The 8,147-nt window shown below is 44.4% G+C and overlaps 1 pseudogene; it reads right to left on the bottom strand.

The window, feature by feature from the left end:
- Positions 1-4,500: 4,500 nt before the first annotated feature.
- LOC147886467 (pentatricopeptide repeat-containing protein CRR2, chloroplastic pseudogene) lies at positions 4,501-7,079 on the bottom strand (annotated as a pseudogene).
- Between the last annotated feature and the right edge of the window lie 1,068 nt (positions 7,080-8,147).

Genomic DNA, 8,147 nt, shown 5'->3' on the forward strand with positions numbered 1-8,147 from the left:
GCCTAGAAAGAGGCGACGAGAGAGCAGTAACATCAGAGCCAACCTACCCAAGCTAGGATCAGGGAAGGCAGGAGGGGCCAGGCCTCGCAATAGTATGGAGGGCATTTGCCCTTGTTTTGAAGACCCACAAAGTTGGTGGGTATAGAATGGAAGCCGACCTAAAATGTAGTTCAGAGGACCTAAAAGTTAACTAGTTGCATGATAATTGTGGAATGGGGTCTCATCTGGTAGGACCAATCACATGGAATCAAGTATTGTAAGGGATGAGGTTGCCATGTACGTAAGAGACATGTGGGGTTGGTTGGCCCCTAAACTCAAGTGCCTGCATATGGCCATTTGGCATACATTAAATAGAGGCATGTTTAAAGACAAAGTAAATACCCTTTGCGCATTGTACATCAATGTTGTGACTCAAACCTACTACAAACCTAGGAACAGAAATGACGTGCATTGTTGGCCAATATTGTAGGAGATTACTTAATATCCTTTGCCGATTGTGCATCAATGTTGTCAATGTAACCTACTACAAAAGCAATTGAACAAAAACGATGTGCATTGGTGCATTAGCAAAGGCTTTCTCGCCCATCAGCAAAAACGATGTGCATTGGCGCATTAGCAATGACTGATGATCCTGGACTTTATTTATAATTTTATAATCTTCAAGGCTAAACCTAGATCTTTTTTTAATTTTAGTTTCGAATTGTGGCAAATATACTAAGATTTTATTTTTATAGAAGCATATAAACTTTCACAAGCAATATAAAACTTTTACTTATTAACGAAACTAACGCGAAAAAATCATCCCTGTTTAGGTTTTGGAAAACCAATACGGCAATAAGCATAAGATATATAATGGTGTGTATGCAATGAGGAGAGATAAAAGAGAATGTGGCTTGAAGATATAAACTTTGGAATCTTTCATTTGTTGATAAGGCTATACACCTTGATCTACAAAATAATATAAGAGGGAATTCCAAGGGTTGTGTCTAATGCTGGGAGAGCAATTAGTCACTAGATTCCATCATTGTAAATAGCTTTACTATGAAAGTTCATATGGTGGTCTTTTGCTTGACATGATTGAATTTTTAAAATCGCCAAGATGGGAGGTGTCCTTAATTCAAATGGCTTATTTGCTTGAATATCTTCTCAGAAAAGGATGATCTACAAACATCATTGAGAAAGAAGGAGATTGCTTGCAATATTTTGATATGCAAGCTCGCGCAACTACAACATGAGAAAGATTTCTGGGTTATCAATGTCTCGTCAATGTAAATTATGAGAAGTTAGAGAATGATGAAGAGAAACTCAGTGATGAGGAGGTAAAGAAGGATGAAAAAAACCTTAATGTTGGCCATGATGATGTATAAGCCCTTTCAAAATTTTCTACTAAGGGTTAAAACATCATAGTTACGTTTGGATAAATAAGTAATGCTTGTTTTCCCTGGCTTGTTATCGCTTTACCTAGAAAAATAGACAACCATATCGATTCTTAAATAATTCTTTTAAAATAAAAAAAACAGCCTCAAGTGAAGTTTATGTCACAAGTGGAGTAAGGAGCAAATGAGTGCATGGGTTGAGAAGGGATAAGAGGAGGTATTAGTGGGCTTGGTATGTGGGGTGGTTAAAAAGAAAGTGTAAAGGGAAGATTTCACGAGGGTACATAAAAGAATAATTCATAGTTGGAAAAGTATTTCATGTGTGTGTTCGTGTATAAAGAAATAAGTGTATGTGTGTGTGATACATTTACTAATCAGTTTGTGTGTGTGTGTGTGTGTGTGTGTGTATATGTGTGTGTAGAGAGAGATTTTGTCATTAGAGGATTATGGTTTGTGGAGGAGGATAACGTCATCTCGTCTGCATTCTATAAGCTCTTTCAAAATTTTCTACTATCCTAAGCCCCTCCTCTAAATCGCAATGAGAGACTTGTAGTTTTATTGATATCCCTTATTCTCATCTTTAGGCGTTGAGTAGCATTCGTTGCACCAGTGATCTTGTTCTCCATCGCTTTGTGATTTTCTTATCACTTACCTACATTCTCCTTCTTTCACTTTATATTTCTTTTCCACCCATTCTATGAAATCCTATTTATGTTTCAAATGGTAATGTCTATTTGATTTAGATTCATTCCTTTATTTTGAGATGACGTCATTTAATTTATCTTTGTGGAATTTTAGGAATGCATCTCTGTTTTTAATCTTGTGCATACAAATATTATGAGATACTGAAGAGATTGCATAAATGTAATAAAAACTCACCAATTGATGTGAGCCTTAGAGACCAAAACATTACATCCACTGAGCCAAAAGATCACTGAGAGCCTTAGAGGCCAAAAGATTACATCCAGCCACCATTGCTGAGTGGATATGAGCCTCGTCTAAGAGGGAATTTGTACAACTCGGTATTTTTGCCAGCCTAACTCATTGCATTAAAATTTTTTAGGGAGCCAAAGTAGGAGACGATGGAAAGGCCAAAGACCCCATGCACATTGCCAAGACTTAGATTACGGCCCCTCCAACAAGTCGAGAGTACTCTGCTGTGAAAATATTGAGGCCTTCGTCGATGGCTAGGGAGAACCCATACGACAACATGGTGGGTATGGCCTCTTTCATTAGTAGCACACTAAATCGGTAGGTGTGGTGGTGCCATGCAAAGAGGATAGGCTCATCGGTAAGCTAAGTTCAATGCATGAGGATTTGGCTACATACAATGAACTAAATAGTGCAGTGCTGCAACAAAAGAAATGAATACCTTACTCCAAAATCGAGCACTACAAATTTTTTTGGCTCCATCAATTTGAGCTCCTAACTCTTAGCAATCCACATGGGGGTTATTACTCTTCATTGGCAAATTAATGAAAGCCTTGCAACGACAAGAACGTCAAAACTTCATCCTACCTATTTTGTTTGTGTAAAAGGACATATTCTATGTGTAGGTAGAGCTTTCTTATCTCAAAGTAGAGATTTGTTGCCTTTCCTCCAAAGCCTTATAAGATCATCAATTCTCAATGTAGATATTCTCTGTGAATATGCATTATCTAATCGTTTCAAGGACTTCTCTTGTTGTAATCGAGGGCCTACATCCCCTACATCAGCCCCAAAGGCCTGCCAATGGCTGTGTCACCAGTTCACATGGCTGGGTCCTCCTTGCTGCCTATGTAGAAGCCAGATCTGCTCTGATCTTTCGCTCAAATGGCTGCCTACGGTGCTGGCCATAAGCAGCCCAAGTTGCTGCCCAACTGGCAGCCACCTCCGGATCTGCCCACATGACAGATTTATCAATTGGCTGCCTAGATGACAACCCCAAATTTTAACATATTTGCACACATCAGTCACCCTTGTCCTCATATGGGCCTCACATGCCAGGAATTGACCCTCCTACTCTTAATACCCCCAATGTAGGCATCAATGAAATGCACCATCTGCTCCCTCAGAAGAGCCAATAGGAAGAAGCCCATTACTTCCAGTCCATACATCCTTCTGTCCTACTACTCCAGGTACTGCTCTAACAATGTGGCACAAAATCAGAAGCCGACGACGTTGCTTTAAACCCTGATTAAGGAGCAAGAACCATTTGAAGCTACAGCTAAGTCAATATGATGGTCCCTGACTCAAGCAAGAAACCCTGTCCAGAACTATCTGACTAGCTGGCATAACAACCTCCAGCCTGGTCACTACCACCATCCATGGCATTGTCGAACTACATCACAAGCAACTTAATCTCTGAAACAATCAAATACTGTCAAATCAAATACTGTCAAATCTAGCAAGTCACCAAGAGATGAACTCGTGCATTGACCAAGCCCATCCAATAGATGGATGGCTGTCCAGCTGTACCCGTAATAAACTAAGAGCAGCTTGGCTCCTTCCAGGCACCGTGCATTAAGTGTTTGTTTCAACCCGCTCTTCATCCACCACAATCCAAACACTCTGTCGATAGAGTCTTGTGTAGAGAGATCAATGTGGCTGCTCCAAATAGGTCCCATCCACTCAGAATCCTAAAGATGAATCCACCTGTCTCCGGAATCAAGCTACCTCTGTCACCAACTTGATCTCCATAAGCCCTCATCACCAAATATTACACCCGTCATCCTAGTTGGGTCTAATGTGTGCTATACCAGCCACAAAGGCCTGGCCAATAGCTGGGCCCTCCAGTCTACATGACTGGATCCTTCTTGCTGCAGCCAGATCTGCTCTGATCTGCTGCCCATATGGCTGCGTAGGGTGCTGCCCATATGCAACCCCATGTTGCTGCCACCCTGACTTAATGACCGTTTGCCTCATCAGTTCCAAAGCAATATGCATGTGTATCACATCCATCAGATAGCCTTTAACGTGTAAACTAAAATATTTCTTCCCCTACGTTGCTTGACACCTTTACAGCATTTATATGTCCCATAATATAGGGACCCTCGCACCATGCCATGTAACAAAGTAAATACATTGCAATAAGCATAACCAAACAGATTGATCCAAAGATTGAGGGACAAACCCTTAAGGTGTTTAATAATACAATCACCAATAATCACCGCATGAACATACTCCATGCTCAATGTGATGGAAACGATTAGCATCCCTCACAATTATATTCCGCGGAACAACCTTTGAGATAAATTTGGTGGCAGAATGACAATCAGAGCACACACGAAGGTTCTTGGTGATACGAATAAGGGTTCCTGGAGGTGTGGAGATAAGCCCAAAAGCAATGGCCAGCTTCTCACTGTGGATGCAAAGCATGCCTTCCTTCTCTTCTTCATCCATATCATGAAGCACTGCATTTCTGTCAGGTACATATCCTACCTCTTCCATGCACCTACTCAACCTCTGTAACTCAGAATGTATATCCTCTTGTTGGGGATGTGATGTGTCTCCGGTAACAAATTCATGCAACACATTATTCACCTCAATACAACTGCGGCCCGTCAATTTCTTCACACTCTTACTAATCAATGCCTTCTTCACCTTGACTACATCATCTGACCTACCTACATTGGCATAGATGTTTGCTAGCAACACATATGGTGAATCATTGCTTGGATTAAGCTCAAAAGCGAAATTCGCCACACACGCAGCCCGCTTCACATCACTATGAATTTGGCAAGACGAAAGCAAGCTCAGCCATGCTGGAGCGACATGTTCGAATGGCATGCTGATGATCAGGTCCTCTGCCTCTTCCAATAGTCCTCCTCGCCCAAGAAGATCAATCATACACAAATAATGCTCCACGGAGGGCAATAGTCCATGGTCTCTACTCATAGAGGCAAAATATTGCCTCCCATCAGCAACCAGACCTGTGTGACTGCATGCCTTGAGGACAGAGACAAACGTGATTTTGTCTGGCTTAAAACCGTCAGCCTGCATTTGACCAAACAGCTGCAAAGCCTCCTTGCTGTGCCCGTTCTCAGCACATGCTGTGATCATGGAGCTCCAGGAGACCACATCCCACACTGGCATCTCTACAAACACTGCCCTTGCATCATCTAGGTTCCCACATTTTCCATACATATTGACGAGGGCTGTTCCCACAACAACATCCAACTCCCACCTGTTGCCAGCAATGGTAGCATGGATCATTTGACCCTCTTCTTGGGCTGCCACACTGGCACAGGCACCCAAAACACAGATGAAGATGACCTTGTCTAACTCAAAGCCTTTGGCATGCATTTCACCAAACAGTTGCAGGGCCTCCTTGCCATGCCCATGCTGGGCACACCCAGCAATCATGGCACTCCAGGAAACCACATTCCTTAGCAGCATCTCTGCAAACACTGCCCTTGCATTATCCACAGCCCCACATTTGCCATACATGTTGAGGAGGGCATTCCCCACAACACTGTCTAACTCCCATCCATTGCCAGCAATGGTAGCATGGATTTCTTGACCCTCTTCTAGGGCTGCCACACTGGCACACGCACCCAAAATGCAGATGAGGGTGATTTTTTCTGGCTCAAAACCTTCCACCTGCATTTGACTAAGAAGTTGTAGGGCCTCCCTGCCATGTCCATGCTGGGCACATGCAGCTATCATGGCATTCCAGGAGACCACATTCCGCTGTGGCATCTCTGCAAACACTGCCCTCGCATCATTTAGGCTCCCATTCTGGGCGCACACAGCCATCATGGCACTCCAAGAGACCACATTCCGTTGTGGCATCTGTGCAAATACAGCCCTTGCATCATCCACGCTCCCGCACTTGCCATACATGTTGACTAGGGCTGTTCCCACAACAATATCCGACTCCCATCCATTGCCAGCAAGGGAAGCGTGGATCTCTGGACCCTCTTCTAGGGCTGCCACTGTGGCACATGCATCCAGAACACACAAGAAGGTGACCTTGTTTGGCTTGATGGCTTTGGCTTGCATTTGTCCAAACAGTTTTAGGGCCTCCTTGCCATGACCATTCTGGGCACAGGCAGAGATCATGGCAGTCCAGGAAACCACATCTCGCTGTGGCATCTCAGCAAACACTGCCCTTGCATCCTGCAAGCTCCCGTTCTGGGCACATGCAGCGATCATTATATTGCAAGAGTACAAATTCCGATGCGCTATGTTGTCAAACACAGCGCGTGCATACTCCAGATGCCCACACTTGCTGTACATGTCGATGAGAAGGTTGCTCAGATATCTGTTGCCCGCATATCCACGGCTGTTCATGTGTTCATGCACACGTTTACCCTCAGACAGGGCCTTGGCACTGGTGCAACGCCTCAAAAGGGAAGCATAGATATCAACATCTGTCTCTGGACCCAGCTGACTGAGGATCTCGTCATTCAAGCATTCAGAACAGAGATCCTCATTACTCCTATAATCCCCATCTAACGTATGTATATGAAATGGATTGCTGATTCCTAGCTCACTTAGTGGGACGTTGCTCTTCTGCGTACCAAACTCTAATCTCGTATCCAAAGTCTGGGGGGCCGGCCTATCCGAGGCATTCAAGCGTGTGGGCGTGTGGCATACAATCCTGTGTGTGTGCGTTCTCTTCAAGGGTAAAGTCTTAATTGCAAGATGAGGAATACCCGATGGAGGTGAGCAACAAACATAACAAAGGAACAGCGCCATAGATCACAAATGAGAGGAGCAAACACTGAGAATGCATCCACTATAGGTTCCAAGCAGCGTTGCTACCACTGCTCCATCTTGGCTTCGATCTTTTCAAACTTTTCTGAAGCTCCTCGACGCAATTTTTGAATCTGTGGTGCATCATCCCTGCAAAACAGTAGATTAGTAGTGTTATTAGATGTCTACTAGGTGGCTGCTGCTTTGTCAAGAGGACATACCGCGTCAGCGGCGACACGTGGCACTCGGCATGGCTGGCAAATGCCGAGCGCTGCATTTTTCTTGGCGGCATTTTCCAAATTTGGATTGGCTAAACCGGCATATCTCCAACGGGATCAACTTTGGCGACACATCTGCAACGTGGACGAGAAGCCGGGCACGACTGGTGCAGATGGTAGTCAATCCAATGCAAGGTTGGCAGTCCGACACACGGGGACACAATTTGTCCCACCATGTTAGCCTCCCAATGGGCAACCACTCCAACGTTAGCTGCAACACGCGGAGCTGCTCTAAGAGGACCTCCCCACAAGGCTGTTGAGGCTGAAAACTATCATGGCCCAAACGGATTCCCATGAAGGCTTTGCCTCATGTATGAGGCTTGACTGAGGCTTTGCATATTGATTAGAGGTTTTGTATATTAATAGACCACTAGCGTGGAACATGGGAACAGAGACTCAAGAGCCAGTCCCTATGTTTGGGCGCTGCAATGCCCTACTAGCAAGCCCTCAAACAAGCCTATTGGGCTGGCAATGCAAGGCTAGGAAAAATGCCACTACACCATTCCAACTAGCATGGGGCGTCGAAATTCAGCTACTTGTAGGCTTGGCTAGCCCTGCTAGCACATGCAAGGAAGCTCTCTAAGGGTCTGGGTTCTTGGCCCTCCTAAGGTCTATGGAAAATTTGGCCTGCCACGTCTCACAGGGAAGCCTAATTGATGGCCGCCCAACTTGAGAAGCGAAACTAATTTCCAAGCCTTTTTTATCCCGCCCCGAATTTCCACATGATCTCCACCTTTTTCTCGCTTCCAAGTCCCAGCGTACTATTTCACTCCCTACTTTTTCTCTCTCAACTATTGGTGGACTCCCAACTTAC

Source organism: Dipteris shenzhenensis, chromosome 24 (genome assembly GCF_047967505.1).
Source record: "Dipteris shenzhenensis isolate YYH24624 ecotype China chromosome 24, Dip_SZ_1.0, whole genome shotgun sequence".
NCBI lineage: Eukaryota > Viridiplantae > Streptophyta > Polypodiopsida > Gleicheniales > Dipteridaceae > Dipteris > Dipteris shenzhenensis.